Here is a 20,589-nt window from a genome sequence, read left to right on the forward strand (position 1 = left end):
TGACTGTACCTATCAGTAAATTGCTACTTGCACATTTCTGAATTGTTAAGAAGGCATTTTGATGGTGTATGATGTGTCTCCGTGTCATTTATCTCCTTTTTTCATTCTGTGATCTATTTTGTTATGTACTCAGCATGTGTTCTACTTGTAGTGCATAATCTTGGCGAGGCCTTTTACTTGGCTGGCAGTTTTGTGAAATAAATAAAATTGTGACTTTGATCTTGTTCCCTTTAACGTCATCTGTGCTTGTGTATTTTCACGAAGATTTTTATCTTGCATTCGCTTGTTTTGCAATGTTCTCAGAATGACATTTGAATTTTTTTTTATCTCATTCTCTTTTACTGAAATCCCTTATACACGCCTACAAGTAGTAATATGTATACATATGAATATTGACACGTTGAATAATGAATTTCCAGGTCTTCATTAAAATTGGGTAAAAGCAAAATTTGTAAGCACTCGATTAGGTGCTGAAACCGAGCGCTGGTTCCAAAGTGTGCATCAGGTTTCTAGCCCCAGGACGCTGGCCGAGGAGTCTAAAAGCAACGTGAATCGTAATTAAACCGAGATTTTTTTTTATGAACGAATAGCGGAAAAGATAAAAATTGATAAAACTATGGAGTATGAAATTTTTCATTTCTACAAACGGGTTCAGATAAAATAACGAAAAGAGTATATATTTATTACGCTCGGAAGAGTAGCGGCACCGCGAAGCCCCGTTGCCCGTACCGAAAGGCCCGCGGTGTCGCAAATTTTTAGAGCATGCATGCAATACACACGCACGAAAGACGTAGCAATTTTTATCATCAATAGTACTGCAGTCAGCTTAAAAATGCTAGCTTAGCGTCAACCACATCAACGCTTCCCCGATTAGAAAGAAAAAAATATCTCGCTTTCGCCGCCTAATGTTTTTAGCACCGTAGGCCAAACCCTTCCGAAAGCTCGCCAAGGAAACATAATAAAAATAAGTAGTCAATCAATTGAAATCGTGGAAAATATAATTGCAGTTTGGCGGTTTGATATCATGATTAAAAACGACTCGCAATTCCTGCGAAGCCGATAATTGCAGTTTGGCGGTTTGATATGATGATTAAAAACGACTCCCAATTCCTGCGAAGCCGAGGGGTGGACGGACACTCGGGAGACACTGACCGATAATGCAACTCGGTAGGGGGGGTGTATTTCGAAACAACCCATTCTTATTTGAACCCTTCTCGTTTGAACCCATTCGCAAAACGCCCTTCTCGTTTTAACCTTTCGCGTTTCGACCCTTTATTATTTATACCCGTCTCATTTGAACCCTTCTCGTCTGAACCCATTCGCAAAACGCCCTTCGCGTTTTAACCTTTCGCGTTTCGACCCTTTCTCATTTGAACCCGTTGTCATTTGAACACCGTAGTGAGGTATAGAGAAAGGAAAAACAGTTAAGGATGAAGGTTGAAGATGAAGCGAAGCGGCACCATCCCTTGCATAGCACATGTAACAATTTTCCTTATGCCTGCGTGCCACCCCGAGTCTGTTGACGTAGCTACGTGGTCACATGGTGACGTGGTTTCAAAAGTGCTAGCGCAGATTCGGTACTTCATTTCTCTTCTGTCGCTGTATGTCGTAAGATGTAGTCGTGTGGAGCGGATGGATCATTGTGCTAGTCGTGTGTTATTGCTTGTAATGGCCAATTCGGGTGTTCATTTTCCCTGGAAAAAAAGTTTTCCCATATCTTCGGCAAGGGCGTTTGCGTGGTCAAAGGCTGGCGGGTGCAAGCTTTTCGGGTTGCGCTTCTCAGGCGTGTACCGGCAATTTACCAGCAGAAGTTTTCCCGAGCTCCAAGAGGTCGGGCAGCTTGTCTGCCAGCCTGTATCCGTATCGTCACATCCGAATCGGGATAGGGAACCAAACGAAACAATGCTCGCTGAGGCGGCAAATAGCGGGTTCGAGTGGCAAACGAAGCCATCGAGACAGGCACCCTTTTGTGCCCTGAGACAAGATAGCAAAAACAACGAAGAGAAATATAATTTATGTTTCAAAGAAAGTCAACATTTTTGGAAGAATTTATCCAGCCTGAGCAAGGTATGTTTGCTCTGAGACACGGGCTGCATCATACATCACTTTATTTTACAACTCTGTAATAACAAGTTATTACACCGCTGAAAAAAAAGTATGCATAGTGATGCAGTTTGAAACTTGAAGACGCATTAAATTTCAAAAAGGGTGGGTGCAATGAGAAGACTGAGGATTCTTAAAAAGGTACTAGAGAGTTTTAGTAGATCGTTCCGATACCCCCGATAGCCCCGATAACGATACTATGCATGTGCAAGGGAGGCGGTGGCGGAGTATCGGGTACCGTTATCGGAATCATGGGAACGATCTACTAAAACTCTCTACTAACAGTAAACAGAATATGGAAAGCGACGCTGGCAAGCCTCCGTGGCAACAGTTAATCGAAAATCCAAACGAAGTTTATTGAAATTTGACGTGCGTGCGGGCAGCACCACACTGATTCATACATCTGCCCTTTCATTAATTTTATATTTTAATATTCTGTCAGCTGTACGGACTGTGGTAATGCCAATATTTTGAAAAGTTTTGTGTAGCCGCTTCTGTTTACACACATCTCAAAGAGTCGTAGTTTATGTTGTTGGCGTATGCAGCGTGCTCATGGTACCATAGAATCATCGAAGAAGTTAACAGAGCTCACTCGCGACCCAGTCAAATAAAAACGCCAGTTCATTGTGCTTTGCATTCGGGTGGAGAGGGTCACGTGATGCGCCGCTGGCGCGTTTTTGGTCGCCGGTGCCACAGGCAAGGGCTTGAAGGCAATTAATTACCCGAATTCGCCATAAATACCGCAGAAAGATTGCGAGATCATGATGTTGGATTAATTTGGGTTCGAAATGAGAGAGGTTAAAATGAGAAAAGTTTTTCTGACAATGGTCAAAACCAGAAAGTATGTTTTGAGAAAATTTGAAATGAGAAAGGTTAAAATGAGAAAAGTCGTTTTGAGAAGGGTCCAAACCCGAAAGTTTGTTTTGAGAACGGTTTAAATGAGAAAGGGAGAAACGCGAAAGTTGTTTTGCGCTGGGTTGAAATGAGAAGGTAAAAACGAGAAGGTAGAAATGCGAACGGGTTCAAATGAGAACCACCCCGGTAGGACGATTGGGACGATTATCCAAAGCACATTCGGGATTCAGGGTTGGCCGAACATATCTAGAGCGGCTTCAGGACGGCCGGATGCGAATGCGGGCTCTTAATGAGGTCACTGCCGCACTTATAGGACGAGGAAAGTCCACACGATCGGGCATCCCGCCCGGTGCAGCTGACCTAGACGTTGAGACGCTTGGGAACTTCCAGAGGGCGCCTCCGTCGCAAACCGGAAGTTAGAGGTGGGATAAGGAGGGGTTTTTTTTTTGGAGGAGGAGGGAAGAGAATGGGCCACTTTTCCCAAATACAGGGGCTTTAGGAGGTGCCGCTGTCGGTAGTGTGGTCCATAGAGCCATGCGTACAGAGTTTGGTGAATGGGAGGCGCGGGCAGAGCCAGGCTCAGAAAGAGGGCTTGACATGCTCTCTTGACCAACCAGAAGCCGAAACGAATCCCCTAGCGGTGGTACACTGTAAAAAATGTACGTGAAATTACAAGCATTTTTACAGACATTTTTTGTTGTCATACAGAAAATATCTGTTAATGGTCTTTAACCAAAACCTGCTTTACAACCTCGGCATTCTGCAGGGAAGATGATCCTCTTAGCGCTCCCCTCTCCTAAGCTGCGAGGGGGAGCCAGGCTGGAGCAAGGTAAAACGTGCAAAGGATATAGGAAAGGAGGTGGCGGGCAAAAGTGGAAAGCGCGAAGTGTACGTCGAAGAAAAAAACAGACATTTTCTGTTTTACCCCTTTCGATAATTAGGTATTTCTCCACTTCACGAAAAGCGATTCTGAAAATGTATTTAACGCATTAATATTTCGTTTGTGTATTTTAAGAATAAAACAATATTTGCGTGTAATTTTAGTGCAAAGATTAACGCGCGCACTGTCTTCTTCGGTCTTAAGTTTGGTGCGGAGCTTATTTTTCAAGATGGATGCCGGGTAGTGGTTTGTGGACGTTGGTTTTCCCGTTTGGATCATTTCCAACGTAAGCTGTACCCGTCGTTGTTGTGATCTCCCGGCTGTACGTACGAAGCCCGTTAACTTTCCAATTCTGTAGCGGGTTCTAGTTCAGTGGCAGTGCAGTAGTTGGCTTTTACAAGATTGTTGTTTCGTCACGGACGCCATTTGTGCTGTTATAAGCGCCAGCTGGAGCCCGAACTCGCGCCTCTTTCGCCGTTCTTGTTCTTCAGTTTTGATGTTCAGCTCTACGATTCATTCCTCGTCTCTCGCCTCTCGTCAGGGCACCCCATAGCCCGGCCACTCTACCGTCCCTTCCTATGTGTCGCCTGCCGCCAAGTAGCAGCCTGATCGTCGAACCACCGACATCGTCCCCTCTCCATCAGAGAATCGGTACATTTTTGTGCATCAGCTACCACTATATTTTGGTGTGTCGGTTCTATGGACCAGTATCTTGCTTGGTGTAAATCATATCCCTTTATGTGTTATATTATTTTCAGATGTATTTTTTTTAAATGGTGAAATGCCTGGAGTTGTTTGTTTTAATTATTTAATATGTTTTTAATGCATTCAAAACATTGTTTTTTGTTAAATGTTCCCTGTTTTCATGAAAGTTTATTGGTTTATTTCATATTCAAAGGTGCCAAGAAGAAGGACGCAAGGTTGCTATAATTATTACCATAATTATTATAGGTTGATATAGTCCAGTGCTGGAAAAAGGCTCCTTTTCGAGATTTCCATTTCCACAATGTTTCGAACTACCTAGAATGTTGTTTTAAAAGGTTTCATTATTTGTAAAGGAAAATATTTTCGTTATATAATTGTATATCAGGTTTGGAAGCTAAAAGAATTCAAACAATTGCCACCTGAACACTTTGTCTCCATTATAGCCACTTTACATATATACAGTTTGGTTTTAATTGTAATGCCCTAATGTTTTGAGCTTAATACACTGCTTATATAAGCCTTTTTTTGCCAACCTTTGTTTGACAACAGAAAACTGAAAGATTTAATTAATATAATTTGATAGGGGTGTACTTATCTCCAAATGAAGTACATAAAAAATAGGCTATGCTACTTGTTTTTTTTTTTAATTTAATTGTACCTATATAATTTTTTTTACGTGCGTGTTTGATGTTTATATTAGGAACTTTTAAATTGGAGCGAGTAGGGCGACTCATCGGTCACTCGACCAACACGGTTAAGCGTGCCGCCAGCGTTTGCCCGCTACTATTAAACGGGCCCTGCAAGGACTTTTTTACCGGTTTTTAATTTGCACCGAACCTGAGCGCACTGAACGTAGTAACTTAATGAAACTTTTCTTTTCTCTGATTTCGCATTATATTAAAAGTTATAGGCAAATTAAAATTACAAAAACAAGCAAAAAATAACCTCCCTCATGACGTCCCCGGTTGCTTGAGTGGCCGTGAACTAGAGGTGGGGTAGTGAGCTGAGCGAGCGCTCACGGCTGCTGCACTCCATGTCGACGGCGCGAGAGGGCGCCACTAAAGCATGTTTTGGATAGGCTGTATGCAGCGGGCAGCCAGGGCGGCTCGCATTGCATTTGCTGCGCGATTAAACACTAATTCGGCATGACGCTTCATTGGCCACAAACTACAGCAAACACGGGGTAAGATCAGTTCAGAACGGGAGCCACTTCGCGCTACCATACCGCGAAACGGCCAAACCGCAAGACAAAGCTTCTCGCCGAAGGCCTTCGGAACGCTCAAAGTCGGTCGGATCCTCCTGTCCATACGACCGCAGCGCCGCCGCGTACATCCGGAACCTTTCCGTGCCGGCGCCTGATCCCACTACTCCTTTCTAGTATGCGCCGCCTTTTCCACCGCTTGGTGGCGGGTATGTCCACGGGTCATTTCTTGTTTCCGTAATTTGTAAACTGCTTTTGTTTCCTTTCTGATCTAAAATCGTGAACAAAATCTACTTTTATAAATAATTAAAACGGTTCGCGCCACCTATATTTTGTATTTCGACTAAAAAGAAGCTTTTAGCAGCTCTGACCAGTAGTAAGCCCAGGACCAAAGACGTCATATATCGCGCGCTTTCGGTACCGCGGGTCGCCCCCGTTGGTGGAAGAGGTTTCCGCGTCGTCCGGTTAAAAAAAAGTGGAAGCCATTTACAACTCCCTGTAACGCCGAATTAGAGCACAGCTCTTGAAGAGGAGTAGGGAAGGGTATTGAGGGGGGGGGGGGGTCACGTGACCCCCCCCCCCCCCAACGTGACCCCCAGAGAAATTTCTCCGCTAGAAAATTTTTCCGCTACATTTAGCGGGGAAATTTTGCCGCTAAATCTAGCGGGGAAATTTTTCCGCCAAATTTAGCGGGGAAATTTACCCATAATGCAACGCGCGGTTATGCCGAAGGCGACGCCGACGCCGCTCAAGCCGGAAACGGGCGCCTAACCGCTGCGCTCTAATATGATGTACTGATATTTAGTTACTCTCTCTGTGCACGCTGTATGGATTACCTATGCATCGTCTGGTACGTACCCTTTATTTCTTGAGCAGGTTCCCTTTATTCCTTTTAATAGTAGTAAACGTTACAGGTCGAGCTAGTGCTGGTACCCCGCCAGCTACGCGGTAGTGTCGGTGGTCATGCACGGTGTCGAAAGCTTTCAGTAGTTCACGCGACTGCTTTAGTGGGTACAAAAGGTGCCATATCGGTCGATCGGTGGCGGGTTCCGGTGTCCTACCAGGCAGACTAACAAGGCAGCGCAGCGACGGGCTTTGGCACCAGGTCAAAATAATAAACAAACTAGTTTACCCGAACCAAATCACCGGAGCGATAGCCTGTTAAGATTACGAGTCAATTCTTTTCGCGGCGGATTCAAGTGACGGACATGAACATCACGTTTCTTCGTCGATTTGTTTGCTGCAACGCTAGGACTTAAGCACCTTGGACGCCTCACTAGCGACAGATGCCAACTTGTTTCGAAAGCCACTGACGTCACGTCAGCGTCGCGTTGCGATTGGTTGTCACTTCGCGGTTCGCGAAAGCGGTTGCGTCAAATCGGTCCCGAAGCGGTTGGTAAAAGCGCGCCCCAACCGTTCAATCTAAGCCGCTTCGCGGTTGAAAGAGCGCGGATCCACTTTGCGGTTGCGGATCCGCTTCCAGTGTGAACGCGCCTTTGGTGGGGACATCAACCAAACAGCATGACCTTCCTCGCGCCTCCTCGCTGTCGTCTCGTCCCCTTTCTTGTTCTCGGGAGATTAGGGATCGATAGCCAGCAGAGCCTGTGAGTGAATTTCCGGACCCACGCGACGAGCACGCTCCAAGCCTCTGTCCATAAACGCAAACAAAAAGCTTTCCCCTCGGCAAAAAAAACAAACAAAAAAACTCAAAACAGTCCGGAATTGGAGGAAAACCTCCACTTCCGGTGCAGCAAAATGCCGAGCGCGGCACCTCCACTTCAAGTACAGCAAGTCGTCGTCTTCACAGCAAGCTGCGAAGACGATGACTGCTGCCGGCCGAAACACCGTATATCAAACAGCCGTTTTTTTTTTGTTTTGTTTTTTATTATTATTATTATTAGTAAGAATTTTCCAAATGCCGGTTTAGTGGCGGATACTGGTATACGTAGTAACCTATTCTAGTATTCATTATTTCCTCACACTTTCAGACACTGGAATAACCTACCTGTTGAAATAGCCAACTCTCGTTCTTTAAACTCATTCCTAAACTGCGTAAGAAAACACTTCGGCGTTGAGTGAATATTAACTTTATTTTGCTTAAATAAGAGAATAAATATCTATTAAAATCAAAACGTTCAAAGTGGCGATTTTAGCAGCTGCAGGACCAGCGCCGACTACCCCCGACCGTTGACTGAACTTAAGTTCAGTCAGACCGTTGACTGAACTCTGATTACTTCCTTTTGACTTCGACTTTCTGTTGACATGGTCAACAGAAAGTTTGTTGACTTTGTGTTGAAAATTTTCTGATGATTTTCTTCAGCCTGAGTCAAAAGAAAAGCTGTTGACTTTCTCTTAACTTTATGTTGATCTTTTTTGTTGACTTTCTGTTGAGACATTTCTGATGATTTTCTTCAGCCTGAGTCAAAAGAAAAGCTGTTGACTTTCTATTAACTTCATGTTGGTTTTTTTTTTCTGCTGACTTTCTGTTGACAGTGTCATCAGAATGACTGCAGACGTTCTGTTTACTTCGTGTTGGAAATTTTCTGTTGACTCTCTGTAGCCAGTATCAATAGAAAAGCTACAGACTTTCTGTTGATTTCTCTTTGAGCATTGTACACCTGGACTAGATGTCAAAAGTCGCTAAGTTTTTCAAAAGTCTCTGACAAGGTGAGAACGGGAAGCAGCTTCAGTTGTCCCGCCTCCAGCGCGAGCCTACTACCCTTGACAACGCTTCGGCGTTCATGGACCTCGAGCGCGCTCGTGCAGTCAAAGCACGACGGAAGGCATGGGGCCCGAGCTGGAGGCCAGGCGTTCGAAAGGCATGCCCTGCCGTTCTGATTGTGTAAGTGGCAATAGTGACTTTAATGACCCTATTGAATAGTCAACTAGCAAAGAAAAACAAAATAACTATTTGAAAGTGGAGAAACTGCCTCGACTCGCTTCGTCCTGAGTAGTGCTATGCAGAGGAGCGATAATATTTCTTATAGGAGCCGTTTTTGTGGATGTTGTTTTGGTGACTGCGCCGAATTATTATTAGTAGTACCAATGCTTTTCAGTAAGAGATATCGTCCACGAACTTCGAAAGACTGTTTTCCCTTTGACAGACTCCCCATGAGAAGTTCAAATATTTGTAACCTTAATAAGTGCTGAGGGGGTCACCGGCCAAATGATTTCCGTCAATATATAGGTTATATAAGGCACTGGGGCAGTCAATGGGAGTTATGGGACTGTGATTCAGGTGTTCAGTGCAAATAAAGACAAATAATTCAGGTATTCAGTGCTTCGTGTTTGTGTTCGTTTCTAATGTGTTGTTATGGGATGTACGTAGTAGTGACCTCAAATACCACAGGGGACACCATTTACTAACAAAATACAACAAAACCAAAATTCGCGTTTTTTTTACTTTATTTTGCTGCAGCTAATTTGGAGGAGTGGGAAGCCATAGTAAGCTTCCAAAACATTGTTGAATGAGTAGCTAAGCTGTAAAGAATTTTTTTTTTCTTTTTAATCTTCTGGAGCTTTTCAGTTGAAAAGCTGCAGAGAAAGCATCTTGGAGGCGACAGAAAGTCTGCTGACTTTCTTTTTACGAAGTGGGCCAATACTCAGAAGAAAGTCCACAGAAAAGCTAAAGAAAGTCAGATGAAAAGCTGTTGACATTTTACATCCTCTGATGACTTTTTTCAGAAGCTTTTAAACAGAAAAGTAACACGGGAAGTCTGTTGACTTTCATTAGAAAAGTGGGCCAATATTCAAAAGAAAGTAAAGAGAAAAGCTGTTGACATTCGATATCCTTTATTGACCTTTTTCAACAGCTTTTCAACAGAAAACCGTAACAATTTTTTGTAAGGGTTATGAGTAGCGTATAAATTTGACAATAAAATAAAAAGAATATGTATATATATATACAATAAAATAACCATTTTCATATGTACAGTGCCCGAAACCCGACGTCACAACACGTCGACCCATCCCTGGTGTGGGGCACCGTCCCCTGGCTAAGCATCCGTCCTCAGCATGAGGGGGTGTTCACGCTACCTGGTCGACAGACCGACAGTCTCCAAAACGATGTCCTGTCCCCTCCAAAAATAGGCCGCAGCACAACGACGGCATGTCAGGAGCGTACTATACATGATATTTGTTCTTGTCAATAGTTCTCACATAATTTTGTGTCCACCAGGTAATCTACAAGATACCCGATCACAGTTTGTTGGGCCATTAGTGTGTTCCATGGACCAATGAGTGTTGAGAGGGACGATGGGTGGTTATCGATGGTGGTCATTTGTTCTCGAAGATGGTCTCGTTCATCTGTATACCTTCGCAAGTTGATAAGTATGTGTTCTGCGCCTTCCATCTCGTCCCATCTGGTGCACAAAGGGGGGTAACTTGTATTCGATGTACAAAATGTAATTCAAAAGGAACACCCAACCGAAGTCTGTGTATCAGTGTTTCAGAAGCTCCTAAAATGTGCCTCGACATCCAAAATTTCGTGTTAGGGTCAATTCATTTGAGATGGGAGTTCTGAGGAGCGTTTCTAAAACAAGCAGCCTGGGATCTTTGCCTTGATGTCCTTCTCACAAGGTCTAATGAGTCCCCTTTCGTAAAGGTAATTACAGTCTTGATATTTAGATTGTGAGCATTTTCGGCTGCCAGATCGGCCGCTTCGTTTCCTTGAATGTCACAGTGTCCAGGGATTGATTGAAAATTAATTTTATCTCCAGTTTCAATAGCTCTCGAAAGCTGGTAACAAATATTAATGGCAATAGATGAACTTGTTGATGATATACATTTTATCGTGTTCTGAGCACTCATTGAATCTGTGTGAAAGTTCAACTGGTAATACCTGTTTTCTGAGTAAAGTAGAGAACCGCTTGCAAAATAGCAAAAAGTTCTGTGTTAGTTGAGCTTGAAGGTAAACGTACGGCAGCCCTCTGTCGGACGTTTACCTTCAAGCTCAACTAACACAACTAACGTTAAGCTTGTCCTGTGTGAAAGTAAAACGCTTTTTTTTTCTATTTTTAAACATGGAATTCTAAAGGCTACTGTCGATGGTAAATCGTTTGTTGACCCATCCATGTAGACTGCAGTAACGTCATCTGGGGCTTCAGAATGAATTGAAAGTGTCATTTGCCTCATTGTGGTTTGGTGTAAAGTCGATTTTTTCTCAATTCCAGGTACTGATGTAGAAATATTGGCACAGTAGAATGTCCAAAGCGCAGCTAGAGATTCATATGGGAGTGCGAAGTTTGGGGGAATTATATCTGTATTTGCCATTATTACCTTATGCACACTGGAAAACGCCCTACGACGGATAGTTGCAACAAGTGGGTGATCATGATGTCGTGTAAGCAGGCGATTGAAATGGCGGAGAGTTTCCCGTTCACGTAAAATCGGTATTGCGAGAGCGAGCGCTTCTGCAACCTGCAAGAAACTCGCTGTGGCTCTTCGTACTCTTGAGCAGATTCGTAGACTGCGGGCTATCAGATGTTTAAGCCGCGTTTCAAGAGTCAGGGACGGCCCACATAATGCTGGAAGAGAATATGAAAGGGACTGTGTAACAAGAGCTCCATGGAGAGTTAAAAGTGCTTTCGAAGAGCCACCCCATCTGGTTCCAGAGCAGCAACGGAAGATATTGACGCATGGCGCCATCTTTCCTTCTAAATATTTTACATGAGCTGTCCCAGAGAGGTTTCGATCAATGTCCACTCCAATGAAACGATGAACCTTCACCAATGGCAAAGGCTTCCCGCCAAGCGTCAGTTCAAAGCTATTGAGTCTTCGCCGTGTAAATGGAAGGACCGCAGATTTCTCAGTAGAGATCGACATACCTCGTTCAATGAGAAATTGTTCAATTATTAAAAGTGAAGTCTGGAGACGAGTCTGAATTGCACTAGGGTTAGCATCTGATGACCAAATAGATATGTCATCGGCATATATGGAAATTGATACATTAACTGGTAATAGACCAGGGAGTTCTGTCAAGACAAGGTTAAATAATGTGGGACTTAATACGCTCCCTTAAGAAACTCCTTGTAAAACGTAGTGTTCAGATATACATAAATTGTGCGTCCGTGCGTGCACCGATCGATTATAGAGGAAATCACTCATCCAGTTCACTATGCGGTCACCTACTTCTAGTCGCTGAAGCTGTTCGATAACATATGGCAGTGACTTTCGGTAACATGGCACGCAATTTCTGGTATTCAGGATTTACACCTACATGTCCTTGGGGGATTTTCAATGTTTGTGATAAATTATTTGGATTAATTTTTATCCCAGAAACTAAATCATCTAGTGTCTTCGAATTTATCGCTGTAGCAGCGTTCAGGGCACGAAACTTGGACCAGTCAGTTAAAACTGAATATCTATGTTTCACAAAGGGATGTAATCTGGTGTGACTTATTTAAATAGGTAGATCATCGCTTCCCCTGGTGTCGCAGTCAGTATACCAATTGGCCTGAGCTAACAAGCCTGCAGAGCGAATGGTCAAGTCTAAGCAACTCGTGTATACGTCTCCTGTGAGGAATGTCGGAGATCCGTTGTTTAGAACGCCAAGGTTGTTTGAAGTGAGTATAGAGTCTAACATTGATCCTGTCTTTGAAGTATGAGAGCTGCCCCAGGTTGGACTATGCGCATTGAAGTTACAGTATGTAAGGTGAAATCCAAAGAAGCAATGAGGCCTTCTAAGCGTTGCAACTCTAGTGTGCTCCTTGGTGGTATATACACAGACAATAATAACTTACCAGGCCACGAATGCGCACCTTACAAGCAACGAATTCTCCAGAACTATCAATGTCGCTCTAAACTAGTATTGAAGAAAGATCGGGTCTTATACCTAACATTACTCTTGAGGAGCGGAGTTGAGCGTTTGAGAGGTTTAGCGTGTCATCAAGCAGGCGATATTGTTCCGATACGGGGCCTTCACGGATAGCTAAAACCAAGAATTTGTAGCGACTGATAAAATCCTTGAAATCACTGCGTTTTGACATTAGGTGACGTGCATTCCATTGTAATAAAAAGGAGGTGGCTTATACCTGAGGTAGACGAGTCACTGAATGCCGTTGAGAAGTGGTTCCATGGCCAAAAGAGATTTGACGGATGATTTAGAACTGATTTTCGGGTATTCTGACCATTTATTTTATGACTTTCATCGTGAGGTGTAGGAATATGTGAAGGATGCCTTTCACGCTGCTTTCTTGATCTGAATGGGCAGACTCAATATTACGCGCGGCTCGTTTATCCACATGAGAAGGTACTTCCTCTTCGGTATCTGCCGTTGCTTTTGAGTTTTGTGACATGACGGTTTCGACTTGGGCCCCGCGTATCTGTGTATGTACTATCGCTAGCGATGAAAGTAGTAGCGACACAAGCAAAACGGACACGTGACAGTTGACCGACACACCAAGATTAAGAAAAGAAAAAAAAAAGAACTCCGGCGTTGGAAAAGGACTGTCTCGGCTTATGAGACGATAACACGAGGACCGCGAAACGTTGAGATATCAAAATATGGCAACAGATCAAGATGGACAATCTCCGCTCGTCGTTGGACGTTTTTAGAGGGTACAACACGCAATCACGCCCAGAGCTCGTGAACAGCACCCGTCAAGCTGCAGAGGCACTGAATGTGGCAAGACACTGCAAAAGAAACTTAGGCCGGCTTGCTAGAATAGCGTCTCAGCTAAGACTGGGTGAAAGAAGGCACTGCAAAGGCTGGAGCGCGCGAGCGTCTTGCGACGCGATTGGACTCAGCTCGAGCGTTGCCTTTGGCAGTGCTTTTTTTCCACCAGCCTCAGCTGAGGCGCTGTTTTTAGCAAGTCGGCCCCGTTCTCTTACCGAGCACTTAAACATTTAAAACAAGAGCTCCTTCCACGACACAAGTCGCGTATATATTGACAGTTTAACTGCATCTATGTGAAAGCATTCCATGCGTTCTTATTCGGTTGCTCAGTTAATCCCAGCGAAATAAACACAGTGTTATACGGAACGACGCCCCAAGGAACGGCGTTCCTGGAACTAGTTCCTCTTAAAAGGAACGGAGAAACGCTGCTATTACATCTGCAGCGTCCATGGAACTGGAACGGGAGATTGTTACGATTTCGAGGAAACGGCAGGAGAAACGGCGTTCCTTTTTGTGTGTGTGTGTGTATTTTTTATCGAAGTTTAGTAAACATTTATGGTTTTAGTAACGACAGTTTCACCGAACGTCATAAAAAACAAGCAAAAAAACATCAAAACAATTGAAGCTGTTATTTTCCAGCCCGTTCGTAAAAATAAGCCTTTTTCTTCTTCTCTACTTTTTCTTCTTTTTTTTTTTGCACACAAATCTACTACAGGAGGGAAGGAGGAACACCTGTTTGTGAGCCATGCTTGATTTGCTTCCCGACGACAGACTAGGACGGCGGTCGGCTTTCAGCAGACAGTAGTGGACTGTGGAATAACCCGAGAACCACAACGCCGCATTACTGTTTTCTGGGTTGAAATGTCGGGTGTCCTGTTGTTCCCCGGTCCCCGTAACTAACGGCTTGGAACTGTAGCGCCAGACTCGCTAGGGACGGGTGGGATCCTACTGTAGACCTGGCTTAAGTGATCCCTTCCCTCCCTCCCTTCCTCCCTCCCTGTAGTTGACCTTATACAGCATGCGTACGCATGGTGCCAGTGCCCCCCTCCAAAAAGGGAATTCCTGCATATGTCACAGCTACCTGTGATGTCTATTCTAACTTTGCGCCATTTGAACACCGAAGTGGAAGGTGCCATAACTGCTGCACTTATGCACTCTAAAAAAAAGCCCGTGCGTCTACTTTCTCGCAAAACACTCGGAGAGTCTATCACCGCAACTTGCGGAGGCAGCTCAGCGAATGACGACGCCGAAACATATGTTTAGAACAAAAAACGCAATCCGAGTTGTGACATTAAGCAATGCAAGAGTGACGTTATACATTGCTTTATGTCACAACTCAGACTGCTTTTTTGGTCTAAACTTATGTTTCGGCATCGCCATTCACTGAACTGTCTCCGCCGGTTGCGGTGATTGGCTCTCCGAATGTTGTGAGGGAAAGTAGAGGCACGGGCCTTTCTTAGTGTGCCCTATATTTTAATTAGAATACGCAAATATAACGACAGGTTTCAATGTTAGAAATGCAATGGAACGCGTTCCTTTCGAATCAAAGGAACTTGTAACGGGAGCTCATTCCAAGATTGGGAAGGAACGAGGAACGAGCTTTAGTTACCGTTTTAGAGGAATGTTTACAAGACTGAGTAAATATCCTCCGTTTATCGGCCGTGTGAGAAAAAATAACCTTTGCTAAAGGTACCTTTCGCTAAAAGACTTTGGTTATCATTATTTTATGCTAACGCGTGAGACACATGCAAATGTGCCCTTGCTGAGGGTGTTTTTCCCAGGCTGTTACATCTTTTTTTTTATTTTTTCTAGGGCCATACACAATACGCAGCATTTCGGTTGCGCATGCAATAAAAACTAACTCGATGTGACGGGAGGCTGCGGCTGAGTTCCCATCTAGCCTTGAGGTGCGGTTAATCCTGTGCTCATCACTCACTCACTTGGCGCAAAGCGGGCCCCGTTCCAAAGAGACGCGAATTAGCCGCGCTACTGTCGGGACAAGAACAGGAGACTCCGCGAAATAGTCAACTATTTTCTTGGGACATTTCAAACTTACGAAACTACTAAATTCATTTCATTTCACCGAGCTTACAAGCGCAACATTAAATATGAACACGCCCGTATTATTCATATAAAGAAGCAGTGCCAGAAAACAAATGTTTTATTACGTGATGTTCTTGCCTACGAAGACGGCAACAACAGTTGTCCCATAACTCGTGTGCTAGTTAGACGTCTGGCGTTGCGACGGCGGGGTATAACATTGCCTTCAAAATGGATTTAAATTATATAGTATATTGCGCACTCAGAACTCTGTGTACCGTTATGTTAATATGCAAACGTCAATAGGTCGATGTACTCGAAGAAGCGAATTTAATTTATCGTCTTTTTTAAAGTGGAGTTCAAAAATAATGTATGCTTAAGCAATTAGATGTTAAAGCGTTTTTCAGAAAACAAACTTACCCCGAGAAAAAAAGTAAAAAAAAGAGCGCAATTTAAGTTTTTGATACTTACTTGACCGGTTAAAAAATAAGCTTCTATTTACTGTTCGACTAGAAATAGAAGCATGTTTACGAATCGCGCCTAATTCAAAATGAGCCTCGTCACTCAAATATTGCACTATTTCTTTGAGGGAGGTGGTCTTAGTTTATTTCATGACAAAAGTTTCCTCTCCAATCATTTACAAAAAAAAAAAAAAAAAATGCGGAGCATTGTTGTAAATCCGAGACGGGGGGGACACTGCCCCTTTAAGGCATCATTTCGCTACCCTAAGGTATTTTTTTTCCCGTGTTATATTTTGTTTTGTTTTTGTTTTTAATATGATATGTGAAGGTTAGTGCATAGCACCTTGACACATTGGGAGCACACCGCTGTCCCCAAGAACGCTTCAAGCCACATGAGCGCCGCCCATTTGTAGCTTACAGTGCATACGGGCTCTCGAACCGCAAATTTGGAAAACCATCTCATTTGTCCTCTGAATTGCAGATAAAGAGCGGTGTATAAACAGGGGGAAAAAAAGAAAAAGAAGGAATATGAATCTGGGCCATATGGCCTACGTTCGTATTCCTAGATGCCTTTGTTACTTGAGATAGTTCGGAGGCGTTTATTCCGGATTCAACACAAAGCTTTGTGTTTGTCTCTATCTAGGGTTGCGGGTTTATTTCTTCTTTTTTTTTTCTTTACCCGCGGAAGGTCTTTTTTTTTTTTTATGAGTTCTCGTTACATTCATTTCTACAAAAAATGTAATACCGCGGCCACCCCCCAGCTTCGGCTGAGCGTTTTTTTTTTTTTTTTTTCTCAGGTCCCTCAACCTGACATATATCTTTGCTATACTGAGATGTGTTTGAGCATGTATCTGTTCTCTTCGATGCTCTTCTAGGTGACAGCTTTCTTTCTCACAACTGCGCGGCCTGCTTGCTCCTTCCACGGGCTCCCTCGGGAAACGCCGAAGCAAATGCACGTCAAGGAATGCCTGCGGCGTCAACAGCCCGAACCGCTTCCGCTGGCGGGCATCAAGTGGAGCTCGCATCACAGGGACGAGTGTCAAAACACATCGTCGACCGCCCCGAGTCCGTGGAAAGCGCGGCGGTTGGAGCACGAGAACGCCTCGTCGTCGCGACGAGAGCACGGAAATAAACAGTCCAAGGGTGCCAGGGCGCCAAGGACGCGTCCCACCGATAAAAATACATGCGCAACCGGCAGCGCAGACGGCCTCCCTCCTGTTTGTGTGCGGAGTTCGCGGACTCTTGCTCCAAGCAAACTGGCGCGTTCATGGCGGAACCGTCCACTCCGAGGCTCATTACGCAGCCGGAGAACGGACTCGCACCACTCCCCAGCGGCGCCATGAGCTCGCCGAGGAAGGCTCAGTGACATCTCGCGCACCCTCGAAATACTCGGGATTTCCCGATCCGAACAAGGTGGAGGGCAGGGCACGCCTACCCCACCGAAAGGAGACCGGTGTTTGCTGTCAGCTGGCAGCCGATCGATTGGTTGCTGCGCCAGGCCGCGGTATACCCAACTGGCAGCTGCGTCTCGAACGCGCACCACTCCTCAAAAATGGTCGGGCGCTCCGGGGGTGACCAGAGCGCGCCATGAAACCAAACGTTACGTGTCCAGCCCGGGTCAGAACCCCTTTTATTGCGACCCGAGCTCGGCAACGTCCCCGGCGAACGGCGTTCAGCGACGTCTCCAACTGCGCACCGTGGCGCGGGTGAACGTGTTGCTCGAGGTTACCAACGGTCGTTCACTCAGCACCTCGGTGCCCGAGAGGCCCAGCACGAAGCCGGGCGCCGGGGTTCCCGACGCGTGAGTGCGTGCTCAACTCCGCACCAAAGACGCCCCGTGCAGAAAACCAATGGACTGGGCCTGGGAGGAGCGCGGCCCGAGAGGATATCGATCGGCAGGCACGTGTCCCGGTCCTTATCGCCGAGAAAACAGGGCGGTGCGCTCAGCCCCGTACTGTGCACTGGGTTCGGCGAGTGGGCGTGTTTGGGTCGCCCGCACTCATGGCGACAGCAATGAGCGCAAACGATGCACCAGCACGCGGTCCAGCGGGCGGCTGCAGTGGATGCGGCCAATCCATGGCAGCCGCCCCGACCCTGCCCGAGAGAGCGTCACCCACCTGGGTCTCCGGGGGAGCCGCCGCGGTTTCGGGGCCGGTCACTGTCGGACTCGGGGCTGTGTTGCTCGACTCGGACATGGTGTTTTCGAGCGCGACGAGAGCGTTCCGGGCGTTTGATCGAAGCACGCGCAAGCCAGCCGCACACAGGACCGAAATTCGACTGCGTAAATGGGCCACGGGGCGGTCGCGCGCGGCCTGCGCTCATGGCGTCTCCTGGCGACGCTTCGTGTAGTTTTGCTCCCCTCGAGTCCCAGCGCCCTCGGACGCTCTCGGGGCCCGGGCCGCAGACGCTGTGCTTGCGGGCCCACGCTCTTCGGGCGTACGCCCGCGCTGACGAGCTTAGCCTAGTCCCGAAGCCTGCTTGCTCTACTGCAGAGCGATACCTTTTAGGAGGAAAATGCAGCAAAAACTTCAGTCGTTTTACCCCCTACACTGTTACCGTTTAAGTACAGGACCTATCGCTGCTAAGCTTGTTGTTACAGCATGTTCCATATCACTGAATTATAGAACGTGTACCACTATCCCTTGGCACGGGACATGTTGTGGCAACAAGGTTAGCATGCATGTGTCCCGTAGACCACTATAATGGTACAAGTGCTCTTTGCTGCTATAGCTACGGAAAGTGCCATCATGTTCAAAAACAACATATGTTCTGTTGGAAACGATGTCAGCGCATGTTCTATTTTTTCATCTGACTGCACACTCACCCCAAAACTGATGTGCTTTTCTTACCGCAAAAATAACTATGCATTGTCGAACGCTCCGTTTGCACCCAAATGTAGTACAAGCAGACTGGACTACATTAGAAAGTTTCAGAGATTGTCGTTATTTGATTCAAACGTTATAAGTGACTCTCGGAAATTTTTATACAGGGAAATGGCTGCCCTCGAATACATGAAGATGAATGGCATAGGCTTACAGGAACGGGCCCCCTTTTCATACTGGAACTTAACGAAAATCGATTGGAACTTCCGAATAAACTGGTGCTGAAACACAGGCATCTGGTCCGGACTGCTAGCGCTACATTTGAGCGGAGACTGAGCGTTTGGCAATGCATAGTCTATTTTTCCGGTGAAAAACAGTGTAAATGTTTTAGGGGACAGGTATTATTGGACAGGTTTTGTATGTCCAGTTCTGCAACATGTACCCTTTTGTGAAGGTGTTTGTATGCTTCTGTGGTGTCACACATACATGCAAATATAGCTGGTGAAGTCGAAGTTCCTCGTGGTGAGGATGCCTCGTCTTTTGTGCAAGGAACTTCGGTGGTTCCCTGCAATATGAGGATGTACCAAGGGGAAAATATACTTCTAAATTGACAAAGATTCGAAGGTGAAATATACATTCTTGGGTGCTGATAATATTGAACCATTGCAGTGAACTCATTGTAAAGGAAAGCCAAGTGTTTATGGCTTCAAAATTCTTAACATTTATTTCCATAATGTATAGTACCAGCTAAATAGATGGAATAATCTGTTATCAACTTACAACTTTACTTGGAAATTAAGTTGTGAAAAATCTGTCAAAATGAATGAACAAAGAAAGCCCCTTGGATCAATACTAAAATCTCCACATGGGGTTATGTAGTGTTGATAAAACATTCAATAGATAACTAAAACAATCTAACCTAAAGTATGTCGCAAGTTAAAGAAACGCGGCCCAAGGTGCTCCCGCAAAGCTTTCTGTATGTGATTAGTTGTATCCTTTTTTCCACTCGCCTTATCTCCAGCATTCGCTCTGCTCAAGTAGAAAAAGTGAAGGGCTTTGTGAGAGGAGCCTATCCTGTGTGTCTTATATTGCAACAAACTATGATTCTAAACTCTCCTGCCACTTCTTGAATTTCGAAAGTTCTTGAAAAGCTCCTTGGACATTCTGCTACACCAGAGTCACCTTCTGTGAAGACCGCCGGAACCCTTCCTCGGGGTCCATGTCGTCAGCAAGAAAAGTTATGCTACAATGTGACATGATTTTAGTCACAGGAAAACTTTTAACCTTTTTAGACTTATGCTTCTTTAGTTTTTGGAAACGCGTCTTAGCTGGAAAAACGCATTAGCTTTTTATTTATTCATTTATTTACTTATTTATATGTGTGAATCAGGGCCACATAGTGTTGTAAATTTAAATCGAACTGAATTCAATAACGAGAGATTCAAAGTGATTGTTCAGTCACGGCACCATCTTTTTTTTTTTTTTTTCGCTTGACCGCGCGCTGTGCAGGTTGCCAGCCCTCTTCCGAGCTACAGCTGCTTTTCGGAGTGTCGGCGGTTGCTAACACTCGGGCATTCTGACTTTAGAAACGTCCTCGTTTCCGGCGTCACCTTCGGCTTTATCTTGTCAATCGGCCGACCATGTCTTCGAATAGCGTGTTTTCGTTTGCTTCTTCTGTAAGGCCCTGAACAGACTGGCATGCTCACTTCCTCCAGGACAATGTCCACTTCGACTAGGTCGGTGCAGCCAAGTTAGTCGATACTCGTGGTAAGCCGTCCCTGTGTTTGTTCAGCACCTTGATCAGCGCCTGATGTTCATTGGCAGTCACGTTCCTTCCAATTACCACGTCGTTCTCGTCAATTGGAATTAAGTTCCTTTACTTCACGTCGTGCTGGCCCACCTCTTTA

At 45.2% G+C, this 20,589-nt stretch overlaps 1 long non-coding RNA gene across 1 annotated transcript in view; it reads right to left on the reverse strand.

Moving 5' to 3' along the window:
- LOC121833832 overlaps positions 1-18,150 on the reverse strand; it is a 66,274-nt gene extending 48,124 nt beyond the window's left edge. Inside the window, exon 1 of the long non-coding RNA XR_006076875.1 lies at positions 17,978-18,150. This is a non-coding gene — a long non-coding RNA (uncharacterized LOC121833832). The remainder of the gene's footprint in view (positions 1-17,977) is intronic.
- Between the last annotated feature and the right edge of the window lie 2,439 nt (positions 18,151-20,589).

Source organism: Ixodes scapularis, unplaced genomic scaffold (assembly GCF_016920785.2).
Source record: "Ixodes scapularis isolate PalLabHiFi unplaced genomic scaffold, ASM1692078v2 PGA_scaffold9__187_contigs__length_104089568, whole genome shotgun sequence".
Taxonomy (NCBI): Eukaryota; Metazoa; Arthropoda; class Arachnida; order Ixodida; family Ixodidae; genus Ixodes; species Ixodes scapularis.